Genomic DNA, 9,027 nt, shown 5'->3' with positions numbered 1-9,027 from the left:
GCCGACTCTTTTCTCTGTATATATCAATGATGTTTCTCATGCTGCGGGCGATTCCCTGATCCACCTCTACGCAGACGACACCATTCTATATACTTCCGGCCCGTCCTTGGACACTGTGCTATCTAACCTCCAAACGAGCTTCAATGCCATACAGCACTCCTTCCGTGGCCTCCAACTGCTCTTAAACGCTAGTAAAACCAAATGCATGCTTTTCAACCGTTCGCTGCCTGCACCCGCACGCCTGACCAGCATCACCACCCTGGATGGTTCCGACCTTGAATATGTGGACATCTATAAGTACCTAGGTGTCTGGCTAGACTCTAAACTCTCCTTCCAGACCCATATCAAACATCTCCAATCGAAAATCAAATCAAGAGTCGGCTTTCTATTCCACAACAAAGCCTCCTTCACTCACGCCGCCAAACTTACCCTAGTAAAACTGACTATCCTACCGATCCTCGACTTCGGCGATGTCATCTACAAAATTGCTTCCAACACTCTACTCAGCAAACTGGATGCAGTTTATCACAGTGCCATCCGTTTTGTCACTAAAGCACCTTATACCACCCACCACTGCGACTTGTATGCTCTAATCGGCTGGCCCTCGCTACATATTCGTCGCCAGACCCACTGGCTCCAGCTCATCTACAAGTCCATGCTAGGTAAAGCTCCGCCTTATCTCAGTTCACTGGTTACGATGGCAACACCCATCCGTAGCACGCGCTCCAGCAGGTGTATCTCACTGATCATCCCTAAAGCCAACACCTCATTTGGCCGCCTTTCGTTCCAGTTCTCTGCTGCCTGTGATTGGAACGAATTGCAAAAATCACTGAAGTTGGAGACTTTTATCTCCCTCACCAACTTCAAACATCTGCTATCTGAGCAGCTAACCGATCGCTGCAGCTGTACATAGTCTATTGGTAAATAGCCCACCCATTTTCACCTACCTCATCCCCATACTGTTTTTATTTATTTATTTTTCTGCTCTTTTGCACGCCAATATCTCTACCTTTACATAACCATCTGATCATTTATCACTCCAGTGTTAATCTGCATAATTGTAATTATTTGCCTACCTTCTCATGCCTTTTGCACACAATGTATATATAGACTCCCCTTTTTTCTACTGTGTTATTGACTTGTTAATTGTTTACTCCATGTGTAACTCTGTGTTGTCTGTTCACACTGCTATGCCTTATCTTGGCCAGGTCGCAGTTGCAAATGAGAACTTGTTCTCAACTAGCCTACCTGGTTAAATAAAGGTGAAATAAAAAATAAAAAAAAATAAAAAAAAAAGGTAAACAAGAAAGGTGCGCTCTCGGTCGCGCGCATGAAAAAGCTCTGGGGCACAGAATGGTCCACTCATTCAGAGTGGTCTTACTCCCTCATTTTTCAGAATACAAGCCTGAAACAATTTCTAAAGACTGTTGACATCTAGTGGAAGCCATAGGAAGTGCAATTTGAGTCCTAAGTCAATGGATACTGTAATGGCATTCAATAGAAAACTACAAACATTTTAAAAAATCCCACTTCCTGGATGGATTTCTCTCAGGTTTTCGCCTGCCAAATCAGTTCTGTTATACTCGCAGACATTATTTGAACAGTTTTGGAAACTTTAGAGTGTTTTCTATCCAAATGTACCCATTTTTGCATATCCTAGCTTCTGGGCCTGAGTAGCAGGCAGTTTACTTTGGGCACGCTTTTCATCCGGAATTGAAAATAGTGCCCCCTACCCTAGTGAAGTTTTAAGACCAAATTCTTATTTACAATGACGTCCTACAGTGGCCAAACCCCGGACGACGCTGGGCCAATTGTGTGCCGCCCTGTGGGACTCCCAATCACGGCCGGTTGTGATTCAGCCTGGATTCGAACTAGGGTGTCTGTAGTGACGCTTCAAGCACTGAGATGCAGTGCCTTAGACCGCTGCGCCACTCGGGAGCCCATCACTTGTAATAGAGGACATTATTCTGTTTTCTCACGCAATTGCATAGGCTTTAGAAATGTTGCGCAACATGAGCGCATGGGCTCAAATTTTATTAGATTTTCAATCCCATTTGTATTGATGTCTGAGTGATTTAGAGGGACAATAGAGTGCTGAGTACCAGGCAGTTAGCACATTTGGTAGGATACTAATGACCATCAGCAGCATCAGAGCTTGGAGAAGCCTAATAACGTGAGCGGTCACGTGGAATTTGACTGCCATCATGACTCGGTAATAGGGTCAACATAACAGCCCTAGTTTTTAATCAACTTGTGAATTTGATTGAATATAGCTATGATCCCCCTTACTGTATATCTTAATATAATGACATAAGCAAAATTGGTAGATTATTATTATTATTAATGACTTATCAACAGCTGTAACAGGTTGTCCAGTGTAGGAAATCTTCACTGGTAGACTAGTTTATAGAAAGACCCATATACAGGGTGGGCGTGTGGATGAACAGGACAACAGAATTGGCCTCCTGGAAACAAATGTGCAAACTTTAGAAGAGGAACTGGACCAGCAAGAAATACCGAATGAGACCAAACATCATGAGAATACTGTCCCTAAATCCATGGCCAGTTCTTTCGATTCATCCAGGACAAGCTGTGGAAAAACGCAAGCAATTCATTACAATCAGACAGTCACTGAAATAAAAAATTATTAAGTCAGAACTCTGATTCCCTGCAGTGCTGTGGGTTTGGAAGGGAACACAGAGGATGGAGTTCACAAGCGCCAATGAAGCCCTGAATAGGCTGCAGGAAATCTGTCCAATTGAATGAGAGGAAGAAGCAGAAAAAAGTGATAAGCACACTAGGCTACATACAGTGATGCCCAAGATCAGCTTATCTTAAGTTGAGACAATATTATTTCCCTCTCCCCCAATACAATCTAGACTCTATTTTCCCCATGTAACTGTTCCTCTCTAGAAAGTAACGACATCATTAGCCGATGCCTGAATGCCTATCGACACGTCTGGAGGAAACCTGGCACCATCCCTTCGGTGAAGCATGGTAGTGGCAGATGTTTCTCAGCGGCAGGGACTGGGAGACTAGTCAGCATTGAGGGAAAGATGAACAGAGAAAAGTACAGAGAGATCTTTGATGAAAACCTGCTCCAGAGTGCTCAGGACCTCAGACTGGGGCACAGGACAATGACCCTAAGCACACAGCCAAGACAATGCAGGAGTGACTTCGGGATAAGTCTCTGAATGTCCTTGAGTGGCCCAGCCAGAGCCCAGACTTGAACCTGATCGAACATGTCTGGAGAAACCTGAAAATAGCTGCGCAGCGACGCTCCCCATCCAACCTGACAGAGCTTGGGAGGATCCGTAGAAAAGAATGGGACAAACTCCCCAAATACAGGTGTGCCAAGCTTGTAGCCCAAGAAAACTTGAGGCTGTAATGGCTGCCAAAGGTGCTTTAACAAAGTACTGAGTGAAGGGTCTGAATACTTATGCAAATGTGATATTGTAGTTTTGTATTTTTTTCTAAATTAGCAAAAATGTCTTAACCTGTCTCTGCATTGTCATTATTGGGTATTGTGTTTAGATTGAAAAAATGTAATCAATTTTAGAATGAGGCTGTAACTTTACAAAATGTGTGGAAAGTCAAGGGGTCTGAATACTTTACGAACACTGTGTGTTCGTAGGAGGGTGTGAGTGGGTGTAAAGAAGGGAGTTTGATAAACTTGGGTGGGTGGGTAAAAAAGGGCAAGGATGGGAGGTGGTGATAAGCTTGGCTTGGGTGGGGTAAAGGTGGTAGAACTGGGAGGGGGTGGTGGAGAGGGATGGATTTGGTTTGGGAGAGAGAGAGAGTGAAGGAAGTACTTAATTATACTACAATGTAACTTTATTTAGTTATTGGGGACTTGCAAATCCACTGTAAAATGAATAAGAGTTCTGGACAAATTAGGAAAGGATGTTAAATCTTTATTATTCCTTGTTTGTCATTATAACTAAGATTCAATGGTGGCTATTGGTGAGAATGGAGGGGAGCTTTATCCGGTGCATTGGGATGGGGTGACTGGGAGGGCATGAGAGTTGTCCCTCGGGCCTCCAAACACCCCATTTTAGTCTCTCGGTGGACACACACTCCCCAAGTAGACCCCCACCAGCCACTATATTTTTTATTTATTCATAAGGTAATACAAATTGACAACAGTACAGCCTTCCTCCAGTGTACAATGACATAATCCACAGACTTGTGGTACATTAGGAGAATAGTTTAAGTCCTAAAAATGCACGTCAAGCACAATACATACATGTGTGATTCTTGTTAAATGTGTATTGTATACAATAACTATGTATTTATACTATGATCCTCCCATTCTATGGAATGCCCACTGCAGTCATATCTGCTCAAATGTTTTACTTGGTTCTTCAACAATAGACGGAACAGAAGGTTCACTTTTATTCTATACGTAAAGACCAACAATGGAATGCGCAGGTGCTCTCAAACACTTGGTTCTCGAACACTTACAGATTGTCAGCAGATTTTCTTGCAAGAGTTACATTTTTAAAAAAGGAGAAATGTAATATTTAAAGAGGAACTGGGTTGGCGAGGCCTGTGCTACCACTGTATTAACTTCAGAGGTGTAGGCATCCTGATAAATAACAATACACCATTTTCCCTTATATCCCAGCACATGGACCAAAAAGGCCACTTTCTAATGTTGAATTGTGGTGAAAAATACACATTGATTTCATTGTATATCTAACCAGGGGCAAATGTAGTGTTGTTAGATAGAATTGAATCTACAATAGATCAGACAGGAACCATTATTTTTGCAGGTGACCTAAATCATACATTTGATTGACAGACGTAGTAATAAAAAAGGCACAATTAGGGAAAAAAATACTGATCACTACTGATATAGTGATCGGATCATTTTCTGGTATCATGCTTAATTACACCAATAGAATATACACTTAGCAACAGAATATGGAGAATGAACAGTGCATCTTCTGGACCCGAAACTGATTAAATATGTAAATGAAAACCTTTACCATTACAAAAACATAGAGGACAGAGAAAAGCTGACCCTCGATATAATTTGGTATGCCTTTAAGGCGTACATTAGGCGAATGATAATCAGATTTAGAAAGTGATTTATTTTTCAAGAAATAACCTATTTTAGAAAAAGACCATAAGCAGGAATACAATCTTTTACTATTTGAAGAGCGCCAAGAACTACAGGTTAAACTCAACTAAAGCATACTACTTAATGGCAAATAAACCTGGTAAATATCTCACAGATTTTACAACACGAATGCACGCTAAACCAGTTATAATTTTAAAAGACAAATATACAAATGTAATTAGAAACAACAACGCTATTAATGACAATTTTAAAAGCTTCTATGAAAATGTATATAAATCATTCAAATGTATTTATAAAGCCCTTTTTACATCAGCCAATGTCAAAGTGCTGTACAGAAACCCAGCCTAAAACCCCAAACAGCAAGCAATGCAGGTGTAGAAGTACGGAAAAACTCCCTAGAAAGGCCGGAACCAAGGAAGAAATCTAGAGAGGAACCAGGCTATGAGGGGTGGCCAGTCCTCTTCTGGCTGTGCCAGGTGGAGATTATAACAGAACATGGCCAAGATGTTCAAACATTCATAGATGACCAGCAGGGTCAAATAATAATAATCACAGTGATTGTAGAGGGTGCAACAGGTCAGCACCTCCGGGGTAAATGTCAGTTGGCTTTTCATAGCCGATCATTCAGAGTATTTCTACCGCTCCTGCTGTCTCTAGAGAGTTGAAAACAGCAGGTCTGGGACAGGTAGCACGTCCGGTGAACAGGTCAGTTGAAACTGGAACAGTTTGAACAGTTGAAACTGGAGCAGCAGCATGACCAGGTGGGACTGGGGACAGCAAGGAGTCATCAGGCCAGGTAGTCCAGAGGCATGGTCCTAGGGCTCAGGTCCTGAGAGAGAGAGAATATACAGTGCATTGCGAAAGTATTTGGCCCCCTTGAACTTTGCGACCTTTTGCCACATTTCAGGCTTCAAACATAAAGATATAAAACTGTATTTTTTTGTGAAGAATCAACAACAAGTGGGACACAATCATGAAGTGGAACGACATTTATTGGATATTTCAAACTTTTTTAACAAATCCAAAACTGAAAAATTGGGCGTGCAAAATTATTCAGCCCCCTTAAGTTAATACTTTGTAGCGCCACCTTTTGCTGCGATTACAGCTGTAAGTCGCTTGGGGTATGTCTCTATCAGTTTGGCACATCGAGAGACTGACATTTTTTCCCATTCCTCCTTGCAAAACAGCTCGAGCTCAGTGAGGTTGGATGGAGAGCATTTGTGAACAGCAGTTTTCAGTTCTTTCCACAGATTCTCGATTGGATTCAGGTCTGGACTTTGACTTGGCCATTCTAACACCTGGATATGTTTATTTTTGAACCATTCCATTGTAGATTTTGCTTTATGTTTTGGATCATTGTCTTGTTGGAAGACAAATCTCCGTCCCAGTCTCAGGTCTTTTGCAGACTCCATCAGGTTTTCTTCCAGAATGGTCCTGTATTTGGCTCCATCCATCTTCCCATCAATTTTAACCATCTTCCCTGTCCCTGCTGAAGAAAAGCAGGCCCAAACCATGATGCTGCCACCACCATGTTTGACAGTGGGGATGGTGTGTTCAGCTGTGTTGCTTTTACGCCAAACATAACGTTTTGCATTGTTGCCAAAAAGTTTAATTTTGGTTTCATCTGACCAGAGCACCTTCTTCCACATGTTTGGTGTGTCTCCCAGGTGGCTTGTGGCAAACTTTAAACGACACTTTTTATGGATATCTTTAAGAAATGGCTTTCTTCTTGCCACTCTTCCATAAAGACCAGATTTGTGCAATATACGACTGATTGTTGTCCTATGGACAGAGTCTCCCACCTCAGCTGTAGATCTCTGCAGTTCATCCAGAATGATCATGGGCCTCTTGGCTGCATCTCTGATCAGTCTTCTCCTTGTATGAGCTGAAAGTTTAGAGGGACGGCCAGGTCTTGGTAGATTTGCAGTGGTCTGATACTAATTCCATTTCAATATTATCGCTTGCACAGTGCTCCTTGGGATGTTTAAAGCTTGCGAAATCTTTTTGTATCCAAATCCGGCTTTAAACTTCTTCACAACAGTATCTCGGACCTGCCTGGTGTGTTCCTTGTTCTTCATGATGCTCTCTGCGCTTTTAACAGACCTCTGAGACTATCACAGTGCAGGTGCATTTATACGAAGACTTGATTACACACAGGTGGATTGTATTTATCATCATTTGTCATTTAGGTCAACATTGGATCATTCAGAGATCCTCACTGAACTTCTGGAGAGAGTTTGCTGCACTGAAAGTAAAGGGGCTGAATAATTTTGCACGCCCAATTTTTCAGTTTTTGATTTGTTAAAAAAGTTTGAAATATCCAATAAATGTCGTTCCACTTCATGATTGTGTCCCACTTGTTGTTGATTCTTCACAAAAAAATAAAGTTTTATATCTTTATGTTTGAAGCCTGAAATGTGGCAAAAGGTCGCAAATTTCAAGGGGGCTGAATACTTTCGCAAGGCACTGTATTTCCATGGAAATACATGGGTAGCCATGAGAAAGAAACATCAATATGACAACGAAAACAAAATATTGTAGTGCTCTCTCGCTCTCTCCAGATATACTCTAAACACCTGAAACAATCCTGCCATAAAGTTACAATCATTTATTTAAAGGTACATCAAAACAACTGACACTGAACTTCAAGTAGGCCTACAATTTGAACACTGGCCTGAATGTCCGAGAAAAAAATACAGATCCCAAAGATGGGAGATTAAACTTGAACATGGAGACTACACGTGTGTGTGTGTGTAATGCATAAACAGTAAAAATGTTTCTCTTATCTCAAGGCCCTATGATGCATTGCATTTGCAAAAGACCAAATTTGATAAAAGTCTGTCGGTCATTTGTGCATGATGAGGCCACAGTATGATGCCACCATGGCTGAAGACACGCTCCACCGTAGCACTGGAGGCAGGCACTGCCAAGACCCTGATGGCCAGTCGGTGCTAAAAAAAATCACATATAAATTCAAAATGAGAGGCTACAAGGACAAAACTCTTGATGCTGCAATGATGAAAATATCTCAAAAACCAAGAGAGGAATTACTAAAAACTCAACCAAAGAGGAAAAACAAAGCAACCGTCTTTTGCACTAAGTACACCAAGGGTTCGGAGAAAATGAAGGCAGTCCTGAAAAAGCACTGGCATATTCTGCAATCAGACAACAAAAAAATTGCACACCTCTTCAAGGAACCCCCACTGGTGGTCTATAAGCGTGGTCACAATATTAGAGATAGCTTGGTGAGATCTGACATACCCCGTGAGCCCACTCAGACACCTTTGACACCCATTCCAAATGGGAACTACAAATGTGGCTCATGCGCATTGCAATAGCACTATAAAAACATCCTTCTTCAGACACCCACATACCGGTTGAAAAATCCCTGTTAGGGGTGTCTTCTCATGCAAGACCAAGGGAGTAATCTATCTCATCACCTGTTCATGTGAAAAAGCCTACGTAGAACAAACTATTAAGACAATTAAAACAATGCATAGCTGAACACTGCAGCTCAATCAGGTGTAAGAACATTGCCTATCCAGTAGCAGCTCACTTTGTTGAAGCTACCCATCCAATCTCCCCCTCAAATACACAGGCATTGAGCATGTTGCTCTACCAAGGAGAGGAGGTAATATCGAGATCCTACTACTACAACTTACTGGGTATTCTATCTAAATTTTGACCCCTAGTGGTCTGAATATTGACTTTGATCTCAGGCCCTTCTTATGAATAATTATTTATTTTATGAACAAGTCTTAGAAATTGATATATTCTTTCTACAGCTTATTAGCATACCCCTAATATGTTACCCATGTTGATGATGCTTTTATGCATTGAGATTGAACCAAAAGATTACATGTAACAAATATGAAATTAAATACGAAACAATTAAATATGTGAAATTGAATTAAACAATAAGGTATCTTGATGCTAGTATT

The sequence above is a fragment of the Oncorhynchus clarkii genome, chromosome 6, assembly GCF_045791955.1.
Source record: "Oncorhynchus clarkii lewisi isolate Uvic-CL-2024 chromosome 6, UVic_Ocla_1.0, whole genome shotgun sequence".
In the NCBI taxonomy this organism is placed as follows: Eukaryota; Metazoa; Chordata; class Actinopteri; order Salmoniformes; family Salmonidae; genus Oncorhynchus; species Oncorhynchus clarkii.
This window is presented reverse-complemented; position numbering follows the sequence as displayed.